The sequence below is a fragment of the Sander lucioperca genome, chromosome 18 (genome assembly GCF_008315115.2).
Source record: "Sander lucioperca isolate FBNREF2018 chromosome 18, SLUC_FBN_1.2, whole genome shotgun sequence".
Taxonomy (NCBI): domain Eukaryota; kingdom Metazoa; phylum Chordata; class Actinopteri; order Perciformes; family Percidae; genus Sander; species Sander lucioperca.
Genome location: NC_050190.1, coordinates 3,197,075 through 3,219,580, shown reverse-complemented (window position 1 = coordinate 3,219,580; position 22,506 = coordinate 3,197,075). Strand labels below are relative to the sequence as shown.

At 40.5% G+C, this 22,506-nt stretch overlaps 2 long non-coding RNA genes across 2 annotated transcripts in view; both read left to right on the top strand.

Moving 5' to 3' along the window:
• The window catches only part of LOC116036818, a 397,754-nt gene that overhangs the window by 57,961 nt on the left and 317,287 nt on the right, over positions 1–22,506 (top strand). The gene's annotated exons all lie outside the window — the stretch shown is intronic.
• Positions 1,070–22,212, top strand: LOC116036822. Its single transcript, XR_004101727.1, has 3 exons — positions 1,070–1,220; positions 2,060–2,068; positions 22,200–22,212. It is a non-coding gene; the product is annotated as an uncharacterized LOC116036822 (long non-coding RNA).

Sequence of the window (22,506 nt, the reverse complement as noted above, 5' to 3'; positions counted from 1 at the left end):
TGCCGATGGACAATATCATCGTCCGTCGTGATGGCTGGCTGACATCACGATGGAGAGCCACCATTGTGATGCCACGCCCCCCATCCTGTCAGACACACGCTAATCCTAGTCGCGTGCGCTGGACGGGAAATTGACAAGTGCGTCGGTCTTTTAAACTAGCAAAAACACTTGCGTTGGGCTTTGCGCTGTGCTGCGCAGCGTGCAAGATAGGGCCCCTTAAGTGGAAGCTACTTTTTCCCCTTACGTGCAACCTATTTGTGAAAAAGACCTTTGCTTTGAGCAGACTGGATTGGCTGCAGTGATACCTTCTCTCTCTCTCTCTCTCTTCCTGTCAGTTGTAGCTCGCTCTAGCTGATAGTGGACACAGCGGTCTCGAGCGAGAGAGAAAAGGCGTTAACGTTGAACGCTATCATACTTTCCTTTCTCCCCTCATTGGACTAAGTTTGTTGACACTACTGTGTGCGTGCATCAATAAGTAAGTCTGATGTCCTGTGTGTACGGGACGATGTTATGCAGGATTTATGAATGTACGTTAGCAACAATAGGCTAATTTATGTATGAGCTAATATTGCGCATCTGTTCATGTGCGCAGCAAGAGTTGTTTCTGTTTATTGAATGCGTTATTCAGTGCAAACATAACCGAGAATGTAGTTAAATCTCAGTAATGATGGTATATTAGGTTATTACTGTCGCTCTGTTGAAGGCAAATGTCCCACTGTACTGTCGTTTCGCAGATCACGGACATCTGATTGACTTTACCCGAAAGTAGGTCAAGTTGTAAAAAAACTGCCGCTACCAGCAGGGCAGCATAGCCATGTAATACTGTCTATTTACAGAGGGCATTTAAATGTATGTCTGATCGTTCTATGTTAACTGTTAGCCCATAGTAGTAGAAAAAATATTTTATTTTATATAAAGATGTATATAAAAGATGTAGATGTAGTAAAATAAAAAGTGCTTACCCCCCACCCCTCCCTCCCGACGACGATATCATCGTCCATTGCCATGTTTTACTGTAAACATCGTCAACTGCCAATTTAGGGGACAACCCTAAGTCCGACTGCCCTCCATCCAACACAACAAGTCAGGTCGGCCAAAATGAAGGCCGACAGTTCCTCGGATGGACGACGGCACGGAACACACGGAACAGACTCGAGTCACTGACCTCGCCAGACTGTCTGACGGCCGATTATTGGGTTAGTGTGTCACTGCCTTCAGTAGTTCAGTCAGGAACACTCTCGTCATAGATTTAACCATTTATTGCTACAAGTGGAAATACAGTTGCTTGGCGCTGACGGCTCCGCTCTTGATAATGCTCTCTGGACCAGCCAAGCAGCATGCTAAGCTGAAACAGGGAGCACCATGCAGAAACCCCCCTGGGTAAAAAAAAAGAAAAAAAGAAAGGTGAGCCAAAAGAAAGACATTGAAAAACATGTCAAACTTTGAGTCATGTTAGGACTCTGAACTAGGAAGGTGGAGGCTGGGGTGGTGGAGGCAAAGCGTTGCCAGCGGCAGCAGCAGTGAGTAAAGCCTGGTTCACACGGGACGATTTTAAAATTGTCGGCCGATTTTCCAATCCTGAGAGACTCCACACACGGCGATAAAAAATCCCGGGTCTAACAGTTTTGGTCGTACAATGTTTGGTGCGCAGCACACGGCAAAATCAACACATCATACACGAACCAATTTGACTCCCGAGCATTCCCAGGTCCGATGGGAAATCTCGCAAAATCCCTCGAGATCAAACGTGACTTCAGAGTAAACAATCATGGCGGACGAAGAGGATGCAGTGGCGATAGTTTGTAGTTTGTTTTTAACCAAAAAAAAACGTCAGGTCGACGAGTTGGTCTTCCATCTCCGACGTCCACCGGACTTTCTGGTGCGCCATGCCGCTGGCTGTTTTGATTTTGTTTCCCGGTGCTTTCCTCGCCACCTTTTCACCTCGCTTTCTGATTGGCTACACGCCACAGGCTGCGTGCTCATTTGTCCCCTGGGGACACCACACACAAGGAGAAATCGGGCCAAAAAAATCCAACATGTTGGATATCCCCGATTTGAGATCGGAGCAGTCCCGACGTCCTTCCGAGCAGACGAGAGCAGTCTTAACTAGAGTCTAGATTCTCGGCCCGAGCCCGAGCCTGACCCGAGCCCGACACGACCTTGGGTCAGGAGAATTACCTTTGAGCAAGTGTGGAGGAAAGTCGGAGGTATGGAAGCAGTTTAAACAAGTCGTGGGCAGTGACAACAATATGTTGTTCATCATTGTTTCTTTTTTTTACGTTTCTTCATTCGGATCCATTTGCGATCCGTTCCATTCTGAATAAACTAACAGTAGTTTACAGGCTTCGTCCTTGTTGCATTATTCTAAACAGATTTCTGCAGTTCAAACAACTCTGAATTGTAGTTGAGAACATCAGTTATAACGGCCCACGTATTAAAAAAGTGTTGGGTTTATATTGGCTCGGGCTCATAATTACAGTTAATGTGTCGAGCCGGGCCGATCTAAGCTCTAGTCTTAACACACCACACGGCAGGAATATCTGATCAGATTATTTTACGATAATCGGAGCATCCTTAAGATTGTTGGAAGGGGTGAATCGGGGCTAAAATCGGCCTAATTATCCTGCCATGTGAACCAGGCTTAAAGCAGCAGGGATCAGTGAGGAGGGAGTCACAATTAAAAGGACCGCCTTGATGTGAGAATGGCTGTGATTGGTGTGTTTCTGATAGGAATGATATTTCAATCAGCGGGCGTATGACTTCCGTGCCCTGCATGAATAATTTGTCATACTATATCGTTGTGGCCAAACCTTTGTGTTTGCTATATGTGTTGTGTTTATTCAGTTATTCCATAAACCAATACAGATCATTTCCATGTATTTTTCTCTCTGATTTGTTGAGTATGTGACTATTTCCAGGATAGACATTTAGCCCTTAGACTTTGATCCAATAAGTCCAGTGAGACCTGGAGTTAGCAGAGCGCTCGTTGTGATCCGTACGCACAACTTGTGGAGGAGGGAGAACAGGGTTAAAAAAAAAAAAAGTTAAAACCTGACCCTGTCCCTGCACACAAAGCCTCGGGGTATGTGAGGGGTATGGGAGCAATAATAGCCCTGCCTAAAAATAAAAGGAGCAAAATGACAGTGGAGGATACCGTTACAAAGAGCTCCAGTGGACAAATAGGAGGGCCAGCGCTTTGAAGAGTTTCTCACAAAAGACGGACCACCCCCCCCCCCCCCCTCCCCAACCCCCACCTCCGCCACCCGCTCTGCTCTCCCTCCGCTCAGGTTCCCATTATCGTCGAGGCCACACGGTGGAGAGGGCAGGAGGGGTTTAAAATGCCTGTCAGAAGCCACTCGCCTGTGTCCGGCCTCCATGGCTCATGTAAGGCACGCAGGCAGTGGGACGGCATACACACACACACACACACACACACACACACACACACACACACACACACACACACACACACACACACACACACACACACACACACACACACACACACACACACACACACACACACACACACACACACACACACACACACGCATGGCTGCCTAGTAATACTTCATAGTAGTATACACTTTCATTGACAAAATGTATTCCCCAATCCATTCTAAACCTGATCCTGATTTGAACTGATCCCTTTCCTAAACTATATTAATTCAGGGTCACAGTGGGTCTAGAGTAGAGTTGCACTGTATGATTATTTTCATTATCAATTATTAAATCTATAATTTTTAATCACCATGCCAGCAGCATGGCTCGAGGGATGACAATGTTGGTTTGTCTGTCACTACTTGGACTAAAACTATTGGATGGATTACCATAATATTTTGTACACACATTCATATTTCACAGAGAATTAATCCATACTGACTTTGGTGAGCTCCTGACTTTTCCCTCGAATGCCACAATGAGGTTGACATTTGTGGTTTTGACTGAGATGTCTTGACAATTTATGGATGGATGGTAATAAAATTTGATACACACATTCGCGTTCCCTTCAGTATAAACTGTTATAATGTTGGTAATCCCCTGACTTTCCCTCTTGCGCAATCATCCGGTCAAGATTTTAATATGTCCAATACTTTGGTTTATGTTTCACTGGATATGTAAATATTTTGACCTGTTGATGGCACTCAAAAAAAGTCAGGAGATCACCAAAGTCAGTAGGCTTCATCTTTTGTGCACCATGCATGTCTGTACACAATTTCATGGCAATCAATCCAACAGTTATGTAGATATTTTAGCCTAGACCAGGGGTCACCAACCTTTTTGAAACTAAGAGCTACTTCATGGGTACTGAGTCATACGAAGGGCTACCAGTTTGATGCACTCTTCTGAAATAACAAATTTGCTCAGTTTGCCTTTAGTTATATATGATTATTAATGATTAATGATAGTCAGCTATGTGAAGACACCGATCACGTTAATGATTTCTCACAATAATTATCAACAATGACTTAACAAGGTGGGAAACAGATAATATCAATATTCAATTTTCATTTTTAGAACAGGCCTGAGGGCTACTCATGTGGTCCTTGGGGGCTACTTGGTGCCCACGGGCACCGTGTTGGTGACCCCTGGCCTAGACCAATGCTTGAACTTTCCATCCTTGTGGAGACATTTTAGTCTTTGTAAGTACGCTGTCTGTCACCTCGCAGGTTCTGAGCAGCTTCACACAAAGAATAAAACCTTCTTGTGCTCCATTAAGAGTTCTGTCAGACCAAATTAACTGCAAGTGACCCGACTCTCAGAGTGGCTTTCAGATAGTTTTTTACAGTGAGTTTCAGCATGCAGCTTCGGACCAGATGGCTGAGTTTTCGGTGTTTAAGCAAGTTGGCACTCACAGGAAGGTAATCTGAACAAACTGAAACAATATTTTCCTGTGATTACACACTTTACTGCTTGTTGTGTTCTCTAATGTGGTAAACGACACCCATTTAGCAGTTCAAAAGGACTAAATAAACCATAAAAAAGGTTTTCATATACTCAGAGTGACAGACAGAGTGGTGTGTGTGTGTGTGTGTGTGTATGTGTGTGTGTGCATGTGTGTGTGTGTGCGTGCTTGTGTGTGCGTGTCAGGGGGCCCAAGTGTTAGACTACGTCCACATGTCCAGGCATGTCTCCTGCTGTCTGTGTCCCACTGTTGGCCTCTGTAATTAGGATCTGAGAGGGTAATGGCGCTGTGCTCGACACTCGCAGTACCAACTTTGTCGTTTGACTTTGTGCGGTTCAAAAACAGCAGTTCATCATTTAAAAAAAGGCAACAAGTCAAAGTTTACACTGTCTTGGCATTTTAATTAAACCACTTGAATTCCATGTGTATTCAGTTTTCCATCTCAGATGTCATCTATGAGTTATATTTGAAGGCAGCATCATAACAAACATAATTCTTATACAGAACTAATATCTTATCTAGCATTGTTGCTTTGGTCATGTCGGGATATGAAATTGTGTGAATTTTTAAGATGAAATCAAATCTATCTTAAACATTGGACTTTGGCTGACATGAGATCTTGTCTACTTCCATATTATAGTATAAGTGTGATATTCTCAGTTAGTATTACTAACTAGTAATTGATATGTAGCTAACTGGTATTCACAGGTAAAGAAAAATGGTAATTGAAATAATTTAGTATATAACATGAATCCACACTTTAGCCTTATTTGCATGGGACTAGTATTACCTGGTGACCCCATCATATGATTTAGAAATGAACCCCCATGTCTGTGTTTCATGCGGCACATTCACACCGGATTAGCAAAGTCTATATTTTACTTGAATTTGCTGACATTATCCCCTGGATATGATGTAAAGGCACTGTCAAAACTTTCATTTAGAATTGCCAACACAGCCAATACAACCTCAAATCACAGAGATGCCGATTCACACAGTACTAATTTTAGTTTTTTTACTAAATGACAGATGGCAGATTTGCATGGGATTAAAGCTTTAGTGCGTAACTTTTTGATATTAATAAACATCCGTTACATTCAAGCCATTGCCAGATGAGTTGCTACAAAGCTAATTAAGACTATCAGCTCCACACAACTCTCTCTGTATTTCTCAGTATGGCTGTGTTCAGAAGACTGGCGTCCGGTGACTTTCCCGCGCAGAAACTCGAGTGAAGATAATTACCTCTTCTGAAGAGTCCATCCTGTTTTTTTAATCCTCCATGTCCTCCTTGGCTACTAGTAACTGTGTGGAGTAGGGGTGGGAGTAGGGGTGGGAGCAAGGGCGCGATCACGGAAGGCTTGTATCATGTGGATGTGCCGACAGTGTTGTTGTCATTACTTAGAATTCCTCACGGGGTAGATAGAAACTACACACTATAGCTTTGAGATCACAGACCTCTGTAATTATTACAAATTACTAGAGGTCCCCAGGTAATACTAGTCCCGTGCGAATAAGAGGTCATTGCTGTAGGTTGATAAAGGGCATACCAAAACACAGAAACCTTTGCTCATAGTTTTAATTTTTTTATTTATTATTTGGGTTTTCTGATATGTTCATCCATCTGAAAGGATGCAGTAAGGGTAATAGCTCATCTCCTGCATTTCTTATCTCCTGTTCCTCCCTGTGTTCTTCCTGGAGGTGTTCTAATCTTCAGGTGAACCGTCTTTTCTGGGTAGCCACTCACACACCTTAAATGAGTCACCACTTCTCTGTAAAAAAGTTAATTCCTGGAGGATTTGGTGGTGGGTGACATCATGCAACACTGGGTGTTAATCAGAACGGTTTGTACCACGGCGCTCCCTTCTCCTCCTCCTCAGCCTCGTGGCAGGTGCTTATCAGGCCCGCCAGCCGGACCACTCCTTTGGCTCGGAACCGGGCCGGCCGGTGTTGGATAACGTGGCCCACTCCCATTTTCAACACCGCATTGTTTTGCCTGGCAGCGCGCTCCGCCAGATTGAGATCTTGCCGGAGAAAGTGTCATTTCCTTAAGCTAAACCCACCCGAGTGCGGCCCGCTGCAACCTTCCTCAGAGAGCTGGGGGGAACGTACATTTCTAGGCCGTCCATCACTCAGTGCAACACAAAATGGTCGTGTATTAACAATGCCGCTGCACCCTCTTAAGATCCTGACCAGCCATAAACACACATGCACACACCCATGAACACATGTAGTCACACAGCCTTGGCTTTTTCACCTTCAGCTCCCACAATTTCTCAAATTGTTGTGTTGTAGTTTTACTGTAAGTGAAAATGACTTTCATGTTTTTTGGGGGGTTCCTATTGGAGAGGGAGTGAGTGTGAGAGGGGAAAGCCAGAGGGAAACCGGGAACAAGGGAAACTAAATGCATTTGGAAGTAAACTTAAAGAACAAACAATGTCATTTAAATGCAATGTACATTTACAGTGTACAAAAAGACTTTCTGAGGTTGCCAGCTGAGTCGAAATGAGTGTTGGCATATTCAGCTGGATTCTGAAACAAATGTGCACCCATTGAGGACCAAATGTGTGCCGGCTTAGGCCCATATATGGCTACTGGATATGTTGAGGTTGTGAGGGTGTGAACTTGGGCCAGTTTGGGCTGAAAATCAGCTAAGGTTAGAAGTAATCAGGCCGGCGTTGGTGCCGGCAACCGGATCCAACTTGATGACTGATGTTGTTTATCTGTTGTCTGGCAGCTTGTGCTGTGTTCAGGCTTTGCCTTCTCGTCCTGCCAGTCATGGGTTGTTTCGACTTCTGTGCCTCTACACATTTAAGAACACTCAAAAACATTATCTTCAGTGTATAATTTTGTAATCATTTTGGCTATATCCCCCTTAATTTTTTTCTTTGTCTGCACTGACTCTTTTCATTATTTCTTTACGAAAACCGAAAAGAGATACAAGGTTTTCGCTCTACAGAAAAACTAGTCTCTACTTTTTTGACATGATCCAGGACCGTCATTGGTGTCCAAAGATGGCAGTGGATTCCCTCCCCGGCCCCTGATTGGAGCGCATCTCAGCAGCAACTTGACACTATCCAAACTGCAGCGATGCCGTAATCCCACCGGTACTTACTCCACACAAACTACACTAAAAGTTAAAACACAATTTTTGCATCTAGAGCCAGTAAAACGTATGAGATGTTACATCCATGCTCAATCAAATTCCTTGTCCTCTTAGTTTTCAGAGTCACAAAAGGTAGGTATAGACCTTTATGTGCAGGTCCCCTCCCTCTGAAGAGACATTTTAACAGGCTTATGTGACTAATGGATGTAGTGGGATCTAATTTAAAGCAGGGAGGGTATCAAATCCACGGCTGCACAAAGACATTAAAGGAAGTCCTCCGGGAGGCCACAGAGTTTAGATACCTGCCGCCCCTCGTGGGACGCCTAGTCGTTCATTATGTCGGATAAAAACCAGAGCACAGAAAAAAGAAAATACAGTATTCTGTGCCTCTAATGTGCCTGTAATTTATCGAACGATACACAAACGTTTGTAGTCTGGATCGTCATCACGTATCATGTCACAGACAGGAAGTGTTGTGGGTGTGTGGTGTTTTTGATGTGTGGTTGGGTAGATTATGGCCCTCAAAGAGAGGAGAGCTTAAGAGGAATCCTTTATGAAAATAATGGTGCCATGCTGAGCTTATTTTTGGCACGCCTTATTACTCTCAACAATCCAAGATATCCAGCTTGTTTTACAGTAGCATTTCATCTAAGTAATTGTATATAATGGTTAGCTTGAAGGGTAACCCAAAACAAGCACCATCCGTTTTTTTAATTTGTTTAGCTTTATTACAAAAAGCATTCAAGATGAAAGGTGTTCACAGCAAAGCAATTAATTATCTTAAATAACCAGAGTCTTAATACAGAGTTTGCCAGATTTGTTCCAATTCCGATTCAATCCTGGGTCCTCTAACTTGCAAAGTTGAGAGTCCAGAGTCCAAACTTCAACGCAGTGTAGCTCAATTAACAGTTGGGACAGCAGCAGCTCAGCCGGGCTCTGATGATACATATAGTTTGTTTATGTCAAACAAATTGTTTCAACAACCTTTTGTACTGAAGTACAACAATAGCACAGAGACAGTGCTATTTTATGTTACTGTAAATGCCCAATGAAGACATTTTCCTTTTAACTTTATTTTCAGCCCAACCGCTCTGACCAGCAAGACATATTAGATTTTGACTTTGAGACTAAATTTGTTCTTCCAAAAAGATATCTTACTTTTAAAAGGCTGCTGAAACGTTAGTGCCATCAACAAAATGAGCACTGGTCTTGCCAAAAAAGTTCCAGCAGGGCCAGCTACCGAGATAATATATTAAAAATGGAAAGAGTTCACTTTTGTCCAAAAAATATCAAAATTAAATTGAAGCCTTTTACACACACACATTTTTTTTCGGATCAAGGTTGATTTTTCTGAGCTTTCACACTGCAAATAAAGCCATCAACCTATCATGTTGTGTTGTATACTTCTGAGGATTATAAAACAACAATTTAGCTCTGTTATATTTAGGATAGATCTTCCTCCACAGCACTGCGGAAGAAGGTCTGGCTAGTCCACACAGCATTCTGGGATGGGAGAAAAAAGTGCTCTGGTTTATTGGCATTTCTTTAAACCAAACACAATCGTCATGGGCGGTGCTAAGCACCAGACGGAGCAGCGGTGCCTCTGCTAAATATACTCGGGAAGGAACTTGTTTTGGTGATGTGTACGTTCAAAAGTAGTTTTAGTGGTGCAACAGAAACTCAGATTGAAAAGATAGTCTAGCTAGCTGTCTGGATTTACCCTGCAGAGATCTGAGGAGCAGTTAACCATAGTCCTCAGAAATCTACCGGAGTTTAGAACGCCAACACAAAGAAGCGAAAGGTGATGGACATCCGGCCGAAAATAAGGGACATCCGGCGGAATTTCCGGCGGCACCTGAACAATTCCAGAAATGAAACATCGTGGATCTAGGCTATATTAAGGTCAGCAGAAGTCTCAAAGATGGATATCTCAAAACCTCAGTAAATGAAACATAAACCACCTACGTGGCTTTGCCTTGACATGAGAAGTGAGCGTGAAAATCTGTTTTTTGTGATTCGTGTGAACTCACCTTTTGATGCGTGCCAGCTGATTTGAAACCACTTTAATTTCGAGAGATCTGCAGGCCTCGACACGCTGGTGACTGCACCTGCATTATCCCCTTCATGGATTGTTTTTGTCCCAGGGACCATGAACTGGCCCAGGATCTCACATGTGAAAATCTAACTCTGATCAGAATTTAATGTTGAAACTCTGTGAATGTCTTTTGTTTCATTCTGGTATTTTCACTTGCAAAATAACACAGCACGGCCCCAGGGGAACGACAGTTTAGTATAAAGTTTATTAAACACACAGACCTAATCATTTGCAAGATAACTGTCTTTTAAAAAATAAAATATATTATTATTAAGTTTTCCTGTGTTCCAGTATTGGCTGACACATTTCAGATGTACATGTCTCATCTGAATCAGTGGTAGAATGTAACATTTAAGTACATTTACTCAAGTACTGTACTTAAGTACAAATTTGAGGTACTTGTTCTTTTCTCTTCATGCCACTTTCTACTTCTACTCCGCTACATTTCAGAGAGAAATATTGTACTTTTTGCTCCACTACATTAATCTAACAGCATTAGTTACTTAACAAATTAAGATTTTTACACACAAAACACATGTAGTTTATAAAATCTGATGTTTTATTATAAATTAAACTAGCCAACAATATAACGGCCTACAAGTCCAGCTGAAATGATTAGACCATTAAACACACAACTGTTCCAGTTTCTAAAATGTGAGGATTATTCTTCACTTTAATACTTTTAAGTTCATTTTCCTGATGATACTTTTAGTTATGTAACATTTTTGCAAGTGCAGTATTAGTACTTGTACTGAACTAAAGGACCTGAATACTTCTTCCACCACTGGTCTGAATAGATATTTACTTATTTGTTTTTCGAATATTCCATAACTAAAACAGCTTTTTAAATCGGCTAAGATTAAACGAGAAGAGGTTCATGTTTCTATTTTTCCCTTTTTAAGTTGTGTGTGTATTTGTACTTACAAATACAATCTTCAGTGTGGAAATGTTTGGTTATATTGGCCTATTTTCCTTCATCCTTCCTTCTGCAACTTCTCCAAGTATTAAAATCCAGAACTACTACTACTACCTAGACTCTACCTTTTCACAATGATTAGCTCGTTACAGAACGTCATGTGAATTCAAAAATGGTAGCAGCAATGTGCTCAGGGCACACATTTAATGAATGTCTGATAACTGTAATACATAGTGTGATGATACTTCACATCTTACTGCTAAAACATGTTTATCTTAAACTAATACAATCTGCATGCAGATAACAATTCAAAATGTTGCCATTCAATTAATTGTCTCACGAATAATTGCGATTAACAATATAGTTGTCTCTTTCAGTCAAATTTAAAAAATATTTATTTATTACTTTTTTCAGGGTACATATTTAGTTTATTCTGTATATCAGTTATGTGACCTAGATAATGTAGTAACACAAATACACAGCCTATGAAGTAAACTACGCCTCTTAATTATCATAAAACATTTTTTCTAACTGTATCCCTTTTGTCATAGGCTCAAGTGCCAACAACTTAGAATTAAAGTAATACAAATATACAGTCTGACCAATAATCACTTATATAATTACAATTTGGCGCATCTAAACAAAATCAAAGATTACCAGTCATACACCTCATACGCTAATGTTAGAAATGAATTGCGGTTAAACACGAAACTGTGATTATGTAAAAAATGTATTATTACATAATTGTTACAGGCCTAGTGGCATTGCAGCTTTAATAAAGGAATTGGTTGACTGTTCCCACCACGAATGCTGCGTGTGGCTGTATTTGCATATATAGTCCAGTACATAACAATAGCTTTGTCAGAATATAATGATTTGCATATAGTGATGAGCTCCTGCTGTAACAGTAATTGGCATGGGTTTCTTTGCATGTGAGTGCCTGTGTTTGGTGATGCGTGGCGTGTAGTTTAGTGCAGTGATTTGTGGGCGAGCAGTTATTGCTTTATGCTTTAATTGCAGCTTGATGAGCATTTAAATAAACAGCTATTGTACATGATCTCATCCTAGTGGAACATTTTCTATAATTGGTTTGAAATTAAATCAAACCAGTCAATTAAAGTGCTACCACAGGCACGGCAGTACTGAAAGGACCCCCTTAAGGCTCTGACACACCAATCCGACGGCCGACCGTCTAGTTTTAAGTCTTCTGCAACACAGAATAATGTTAATTTTTTAAATTATGGTCTCGTTGATTTTAAAATCGGCGATAAAGCAGGGGGTGTTTTAGGGCGTGGCTATGATGTGATTGCCAGTGAAAGTGTGTAACGTAACGTGTCTCCTCCCTCACCCCTCCCTCTCGTCTAAAATTGTCACATCCGCAACTAGGATGGCTGCGCCCATAACGGCAAACTCGACGACTCATAGCATATCTCCACAAACCAATGGGTGACGTCACACATGCTCTGTCCATTAATATTATACAGTCTATGGTAAATATAGAGCACGCTGTTGTGGAAGAAGCACTGATTCGCTAGTCAAGGGCTAGCACTCCACCAATCAGATTGGTCATTGAGTCTGACTGCCCGCTGGCCGATTCAACAAGTCAAATCGGCCAAAATGGATGCCGATGGCTCCTCCAACTGACAACGGCACGGAACACACCGAACAGACTCGAGTCACCGACCTCGCCAGACTGTCCGACGGCTGATAATCGGGTTGGTGTGTCAGAGCCTTAAGATATGCATATATAGTACAGTACATAGGGCTGGGTAATATGGAAAAAAATCACAATACTTTTGACCAAATACATCAATGTCGATATTGCGGTGATATTGAAGGGTTGACTATTGGTGCTTTCACAAAATATTAACACAATGAGAGTTTTGATAAATAATCACCAATAATGTGGACATAATGAATAAGTGGGTTAAAGCAAATAATAAAACAGCTAGTAGCTCTGGCCGTAAGTTCAGAAAATGACATCACTTTACTGTGATGCAGCCTTTAAAACAAGGAAGATGACACTTAACGATATCCAAAATTTAAGATGATATCTAGCCTCATATATCGATGTCAATATACTATTGATATATTGCCCAGCCCTTACAGTACATAACAGTAGCTTTGTCAGAGTATAATGATTTGCATATAGTGATGAGCTCCTGCTGTAACAGTAATTGGCATGGGTTTCTTTGCATGTGAGTGCCTGTGTTTGGTGATGCGCGGCGTGCAGTTTAGTGCAATGATATGTGGGCAAGCACTGCCTGCTTTAATTGCCCTGCTGCGGCTGCTGCTACTGTAGACAGAGACACGCCCAGCCCTTCCCTCTGCGCTAGGATATTTTCACAGGAGGTGGGCACCTGCCTTAGCTTCCTCCCTGATTGTTTCCAGGACGGGGGGCCTCTATAGTCCTGACATTTTTTGCGCTGAGGTAACGTTTCCTTGCATTATGGTCGCAGAATAGCTCCCCTTGTCTATTGTGCTGCACATTAAGACTCCTTACGGATTCGTGAAACAGTGATGGGGGGAAAGTGGAGGAGATTCCGGGGAATTCCAGCGGCATTCCTATCAGATTGTCTTCCTCACTCTTTTCCTTTTTTTTCTCAGCATAATCAGTGCAGCTCTGTTGTGTCAAGGCCATGTCAGAGCTTTGTGCTTGACACATAAGATCACAAAGAAATTGCATACAAATTGATACAAATCTAAATAAACGGTGATTGGAAACCTAGAAGTGAGAAAGGAAATTTAAGGGTATTTCTGTTTCCTGAATGATTAAACAATCAATGCAAAAATGTGAATATGATGTTTGATTCGTGAACATTTCCATAGGCAGTTTGATTTAAAAAAAGAAAAAAAGGATCTCATCCTAGTGGAATTTGAAATTAAATCAAATCATTCAATTAAAGTGCTACCACAGGCGCGGCAGTACTGAAAGGACTCCTTATGCTAGGATCAGACTACACAAATTCAGCCCGTTTTTGACCCGACAGACACTTTGACAATGTTCAAAGTCATTCCCGATAATGAGGGTCAGGACCAACAAATATGTGTCTTTACCTCTTGTAGTGTGACATAATCAAAAATAGGGCTGCAACAACGAATCGATAAAATCGATAAAATTCGATTATTAAAAAAGTTGGCAACGAATTTCATTATCGATTCGTTGTGTCGCGCGACACGCCACTCAGTTGCGGAGATAAGCAATTGAGTTGAGTGCCGTGCCGAGCGGTGCGGAGTGAAAGAAAAAAAAGAGCAGAGCGGAGTAGAGGAAACACGGAGAGACTGGAGAGACCCTTAACATTGTTCTGAAACACATGGCGGAGGCAGAGAAATCAGTACGACCTAAGTCATCCAAGGTGTGGGAGCATTTCACACTAAATAAATTGAAAACGTGTTAATTGCAAGATAAGCAAAAGCGACATGGCATGGCACGGGCGCACCACGGTGATGATTCAGCACCTAAAACGTAAACATGGTGGAGTCCTTGATGAGGAGGAAGGGAGTTCAACAGCAGGGTAAAGTCACTACAGAATCCTACTTTTGTTCCGTTTTGAAGTGAGGAACGTAACGTTCCTCTTCTGGTGCTGGTGTGGTGTTTGCTCGTTGTCCAGCTGACTAGCATGACAAGCTAGCGTTAGCTCGTTAATAACAGTAGTAAAGCAGGACTAAAGACACGTTTTATTCACTCGCCTTTTTTGGCCCATTCATTTATCAATCTATTATCATGTATATATTCTGTGCTTTGTCCCATATCAGTTATTGTTGACAAATATATTTGTGTGTGTTGTACTTTTTAATTTCATTTTAAAGTTCTTTTACAGCACTTGGTCATCTTAAGCTGTGTTTAAATGTGGTGTACAAATGAACTTAACTCGCACTTACTACAATGATGGTAATAATTTAATGAATAAGCTTCAAGTGAACGTGTGTGTGTGTGTGTGTGTGCGTGCGCGTGCTCTTTGGGTTACTTACCTTTACACAACTATTAACTAAAACAACAAGTATGTAAGTATGTATTGAGTTGATGTAAATTAAAAAATCTGTCGATTAATAATCGACAGATTAATCGAGTATTAAAATAATCGTTAGTTGCAGCCCTAATCAAAAAGCAGCGATCTCACGTCTGGGACGCTTCACGACGCAGAAAGTCTAGCATGTCAGAATTTTACGACGTGTTCCTTTACATTGACCAATAGGAAGAGAGAGTGCTCCCTGCCTCTCTGGCACACATATGTAAGCATGACGAAAAAGGAGATGCTACTGCTGCTGTCTGGAGGAGGAAAGATACACACAGTGCCCATTAGGTTTGGGTACCTTTCGCATCTGAACCAATACCACTACCAATACCGGTACCTGGAATTCGGTTCCCGGTACCCAACGGTACTTTTTTCGGTACTTTCAAAAAAGTACCGAAAAAAAAATTATTTCATTTGTAAAAATAATTCCAAACCTATTTACTTAGAACATTATTTTATTTATTTAGAATATTTTACACTGACTGAAATTAAACAAAAATAAAACCCCTCCCTCTCTCCTCCCAAACCCGTCCCTACGACCTATTAAATTGAATAATTATTAATTTCTTACTCACTGTAACTTTTATTCTTGTATTTGTATATTATTCTTTATTTGGCCTATTTTATTTTCATCATGACCGTTTTTAATTGCTCTTTAATGTTTCATGTTAAGCACTTTGAATTGCCTTGTTGCTGAAAGGTGCTATAGAAATAAAGTTGCCTTGCCTTGCAACCTCAGCCTGTCAGTCAGTCCCCAGGGCATTAGAAACCACCGTTGTGCCTGCTTGTCTCAGAGGAAGTGTAATGTCAACAGCTCCGCGACTGCTTTCGGCTCGCCATTAATACCATATCACGGTGAAAGGTGTCTGCGTGAAGTTTTGAAAAACTGTAACCACACTTGAAAGCGCTTTATTGTCGGACCTCTGCTCTCTGTCAACATGCAGAGAGGACAGATAAGCTTGCGCTTACTCTCAGGTACCGAAATTTGGCACCGCTTGATTTTACGTGAACCAATACTCGGTAGTACCGACGTGATTCGGTCGGTACCGGTAAAAGTACCGGGTTCGGTACCCAACACGGTGCCCATATAGGTTTTTTTCACGGAAGGGATCGCCCCGCTTCCCAGCATTGCACGCTAGTGGGCTAGCCACTAGCAGTTAACTGTTTCTCTACACTTTGACCACTGACGAGCAAAGAAAACAGGCTACACCCTCCTACAACCACGATGGCTGCACCTGATTGGTGTTTCTGAAAACATTTTAAGCGAGAAATAGGCCATGCATTTGCTGAATCTGTATTTATTTCAGATTGACAACAGTCAGTTTAAAAGATTTTGGTGAGTTTTTGAGAGGCTGTTGCTCCACCAAAGCGTCGACCTATGAACTCGCGTGTGATCTTTATGACAGCACGCGATAATCGGTCTGGGGGCTGGTCGATGTCATACTTGTAGTGTTGCCACTCTTCTGTCCAAGACACGCCAAGATTTTTTGGCAATGTGTCTGTCTAGTCTGACATAGTGACTGTTGTGAAAGACAAAAAAATTGTGTAGTCTGATCCTGACATTTGGGTTTTTTTCCCATTCCAAACACACTTTAAGTGCTAACACTTTCCCCCTTGAAGTATTTTAAGAGAATCATGCAGCCATGGGAGTACCTGCTGCATCAAGTTTCAAAGTGATTAGAGCAGGAATCCTCCAACAAAGTGGCCACAAATAAAGCAGCTTCTCTGCTGGAGATCCAAAAGGAAAAAGACAAATAAACAGAATCAGAGTTTGAAGCGGCTTCTTATCTGTGTTGACGGTAAACAGAGAACAGAGAGCGTGCGGTAAGAGAGCCACAGAGATGGAAGGTCAGTGTGAGTGCTGTTGGTCTGATGATGGAGCGCTCTGAGCGGCTCGTTGTGTTTACCCCGTGCTGCCTGGTTTGACTCGAAAGCCTCAAAGCCAAATCACCTCCCTGTGACTGCTTTCTGATCTTCCAACCATCTACCCGTTACCCAATCCATCAGTCACACACAGACTGCTCACACGACACCACCATGCACAGAGCTGGGCGATATGGAGAAAATCCATTATCATGATATTTTTAACCAAATAATAATAATAATAATAATAATAATGATAATGCGGCGATATTGTTGGATTGGCTATTGGTGCTTTTACAAAATATTAACACGAGTTTTGATAAATAATCACCAGCAATGTGGATACAATGACTAAGTGAGTAAAGGCAAATAATAACACAGCTAGTAAGTCTGGTAAGTTCAGAAAATTACATCAGTTTACCGTAATGTAGCCTGTAAAACCAGGAAAAGACACTAGTCACCAAATGACGATATCCAAAATTAAGACGATATCTAGTCTTGTATATCTTATTATCTTATTATATGCTGATATAATATCGATATATTATGTATAAGTGTTGTGTGTGCAATGCACTGCAGCTTAACAAACATGAAGACCCCATCTTCCCCACTTTGACAACACATAGACAACATTTAAGAAACAAATAACCCAATTCGGACACATACTCATCAACACATACACACTATAAATACATGCACTGCCATTAGAGAAACTCTGGGAGTTTAACAGAACATATCAGAACTAACATAGGTTTCTGGGGGACACTGAAAATGTTTGAATGTAAAAGTCAAATTAGATTTATAGACAAAACTTCAGTACTATTGGAATCATGCAATCACATTGTAAAAATTTAATTAAACATTATACATATACCTAAATATAAATATATCAACAATACAGAGTTGTATAGGCATGATAATCATTTGAAAAGTAGGAAATTTCAGCTTCTGCCAACACACTAGTTAATGAACTAAATAACATTTTATCATCATTAGTGGGTAGGGTTGGGTATCGTTTAGTTTTTTTCCGATACCAGTGCTAAAGCGATACTTGCCAGTGTCTAAACGGTGCCTGAACCGATACTTTTTAAGAAAGTAAAAATAAAAAAAAGAAGGGTACTACTAAACAACAGTCGGCGACATTAAATTACGGCTTGTTTATTGCTAAGGCCATATGGTCAAAATTAAAGATTTAATAATAATGTAATAACTATAACTTATAACAGCATAAAACTCCACCTTCTCAGCAGGTGGGATTCATGGAGTTTTAAAGTTGCTGTAAGTTCAGATATGTTTAATTATCTCCACCAAGAAGGTTCCGTTTTCAGTTTGATTCGTTTATCAGCAGGATTACAAAAAAAAACACTAGTGGCCCAATTTATGGAACTTGGTGGATACCCAAATTATTTTTCACTTTAGTTAACATTGCGAGATAGGGCATGGCATTGGCAGAGGTGTGTGCTCTCCGATTGCCCCTCTAGTTTTTATTCTGTTTTTGACACCTGACCCAATCAGATTACTACAAAGAGTTATGTCATCAGATGCAAGGTTCATCAGTAGGGCTGGGTATCGCCAATGATTTCCCGATTTGATTCCAATTCACAAGTTCCCGATTCATTTTCGATTACATATCAATTAGATTAGGTAATTTTCAAGTTATAATACAATTTTTGCTTGGATATAAAAGAGGTTCTCAAATAATTTAGCCTGTAAATTGTACAAGCAAGAAGCAACCCTCAAATGTGTTTTATAATGCACCAGGTTAATGTTTACATTAAGAATTGACCCCCCAAAAAAGTTTGTGGTGGGTTATACATCATGGTGAAAAGGCATAGATTAAAAGACAGATTTCAAGAACTTATGAATAGATATCAGATCACTCAGACAAAGATACATTTGAATTGGAGATTTGATTATTTTAACCCAGCCCCATTGAACTGTCTGGCATTAAACAACACTATATCTTGCATCCACAATTACAAGATTACATCACAGGACTTCTAGTAAACAATGCAGCTCCTAGACTACCACCTGATTGTTCCTGTGTTCTTTTATAAATAATACAGAAAAGCTAAATAAAGAAATCAAAAAGCTGGCAGCAAGGCAAGTTTCTCTTGTATAAAACGAGAGCCGGATCAGGTCCAAGTCCAGCAGGAAGGTTGGACAGAGGGAAAAGTCAAGTGTTTTGAGGAAAAGGCCCCTGCTCGGATCAGCTCCAAAGCTTTAGGTTTATGATGTTTATCTAGTCAGATATTTGTGTCTACATCAGTTAATACACTTCAAGCTGTAGTAGGAAATCTTGTGTATAACTTTATCTGCCGACTTGATGCGTCTGTGAATGAGATTATCTTGGTCATATCCAACATCAGATTTAGTACTGTTCGTTGTCAGTCTCAGATATGATTATGACAGAGCACAAATGCCTCTTTTTAAGAGTATAGATTAGGGCTGCAGCTATCGATTATTTTAGTAATCGAGTATTCTAGCGATTATTCCATTGATTAATCGAGTAATCAGATAAGAAATACTTTTGTTTTATTGAAGAGCAATAATATACAATAGTTTGGTTTAATTTTTGGAAAAAGCAAAATTGTTATTGCTTACATTGCTTACAATATCATTTCTCAAAAAACTAAACCTATTAAGTGCATTTAAGTGCCATATTACATTGTTTTCAAAGAAAACATTTTCTGAAATGCAATAACAACCTCAAACTAAGGCATACATTAAACATACATAAACATTACCTTAAATTGTGCAACTTAACTTTCAGAACTAGAAGTTTCAACCTGAGACTGATCTGTATATAGGCCTATATGTAAATATTCATTATACTTAACCTATTTTCATTTATATATTTGATTACAATGCTACCCAGCTCTGTTACACTTATGCTAGTAGATCGTTGATCAGCTGTTTCTCCGTGAAGAGAGAGAGTGAGAGAGATTGGTGCACAACAATCAGTTGTTTTTCCGAAGGGATAGTCAACAAGTCAGCTCTTTAGATCAAATTGTGGTCACCACTACGTATTTTCTTGTCTTTGTTTTTGGTAGTTGTTGTGTTTGGTGTAGTTTCATCGTCCACACGAAGTATTTTCTGTTGAAATATTTTTTAATTTAATAATTTTATTAAATTAACGTTAGCCTACTAACAAGTTGTTCATAGGCATTGGTTACAGAGAATGAGCTGAACAGTTGGCTGGGTCTAAATAATAGCGGTCCGCTGACCCACTGCAGCTGGGTCTAACTGTCCCTCCTTTCTCCCTGCAACTCCCGAGAACATCTTCCGAGCTGCGTTGTGCGGCTCTCCTCCCAGCGAGCTACGACACAGTTTACGGTAGGGCTGGGCGATATGACCTAAAAATAAAATCCCCGATTTTTTCCAAAAAAATCCGATTTAAGATTTTAATCGATTTTTTTCTCCCCCTACTTAAAATCAATCTGCAGATGACAAAGAAATTGTTCAAAACAAGTTTTAACTTTATTTTGTTTTGACTCACACACACACGGGGCATGTATACCATTATGATTATTCATGCCAATTTTGTGGAAATATAAATTGGTTTGAGTGTTTTCCCTTTTTTTGGATGGTGGGTGCTATATATTCAACAACAAACAAACGGATGCGTGAGATAAAGCTGTTTTCACACATACAGGTAATTCACTTCTCGTTCCTCGCTAAAAGTTAAAATCATTTTAACGTTATTGCGCAACCTTGCCCCTATTTTCACCTGTTGCTGAGTAACGTACATTAACATCCCATGGTCTCTTGAATGTAGCATACCTGTAGCAAGCTCCTTCGTAGTAACTAGTGGTAGAAACAAACGTCGAAGAGGAGCTCCGTGCTACAGAGCGGCGATTGCTAGTTGTTTAAGCCGCTACAGACCTCCATCACAGCTCGGTCGTATCAGCGGCATTTAGTAGATGTGTTGAGCCGCAAAAGAGTTCCTCAACACCGCCTCTGGTGCCCCGCATGGTGGTCCTTTAGGTCAGCGGTAGCTGGTGGTTCAGTTATCCGAGAATCGGTGACTCTCAGCCGGGGACAGAGCACCGCGAGCTGCCGGTCATTTCGGCGGAGATTACGGATAAGTAAGTAATGAAACTACTAGTTAAGAAAAGAATTAATGTTAGTCCCTGTCGCTGCCATGTTGTTTGTGTATCTCTATGGCAAACGCGCGTGGGCGAGGGCTGAGCCCATTCGGAGCTATGGGAGCCCAGAGGGGAGCGTCGGCGGATGTTAAGGAGAAAATCGATTTTCATTTAAACAAATCGACGTTAACTACACAATCGAGTTAATCGATAAAATCGATTTATCGCCCAGCCCTAGTTTACGGCCCCACTGACGTGTATTGTCACCGTGGCAACTAACAACAATCGCCATTTTGTTGTGTACCAATCAAATGACCATGGCAAACAGTCCAATGGCCTTTCTATCCATTTTATTTCTATGGCATAGATGCTGTATTATTTATGGGTCAGTGACGCGACGCCTCCTTTTTCCGTCCGACTGCATTTTATTCAGTGAAAGAAAGGTTTAAATGCAACAAAATAATAACAAATATATGTAGTACCTCTCCCATATATTTCTTCACAGGGTTTACGCAGGATCTTAAAAAGTCTTAAAAAGTCTATAATTTCAAAATCAAAATTATAGGTGTTCTAGGTCTTAAATCATTTTAAACAGGTCTTCATTCGTGTTGTAGTTGTTTCTTTCGCCAGTCAAAAAATAATTTCGCTGTATTACGACTACAAATGAGACCAACATGTAACTTATATTGCAGCCAATCAGCTTTCGTGTTATTGGTGTCAGTCTCTTTCAGATTGTACCACAGACATAAAACTGATTTTAGTCTTCAGCTTTGGGGAAGTGCAAGTTTAGCGATACTGAAAAAACTGAATTTAGGGCTCAGTGGATGTTGTGATAAAGGTCTTAAATTTTATTCATAATGGTCTTAAAAAGGTCTTAAAAAATGTTAAATTTGACTTGGTGAAACCTGCAGAAACCCTGATTCACGTTAACATTTAAAAAAACATTAGTAACATGTAATTTCACTGGTATTTAAAGTGTCAAACTATCATGTGTCTGGCCATGACCGCTGTTTTGAAAACATCTTTGAAATTACCCTAAATCTATTCCAATGTATTTTTTGCAGTGTTTTGTAGCCGAAAGTACAAAATTGCAAAACATTTGTATTTATATTTCCATCATAATATATGAACATACTTTGCCTGATGACGTCCATTTTCTGAAATATGGACATTATGGAACAAAACTATGAGATCATTATTTCCAAAACCGAGACGAAAAGAAATGCAAATACTTAGTTTCTTAACACTTTATATTACTAAGAACTTGTAAAAAATGTTAAGCATGTTTAAGAAAGGAATTTATTTTAGCTTTAAATCATTTCGGCATTGACTCCTTGTTAGAGTACTTCTCTAATTAGCCCTACAGTACGTGTTTCTTGTCAGCACCACTATCATAAAAAGCCACGACTCAGGAGAATGAAAATGTGTTTTAAATAAAAGTTTTTATCTTCACGGTTTGTTGAAGTTTGCTGTGCGATATCTTTTTGTACAGTATCTGTGTCTGTGTGCTCGCTTGAAA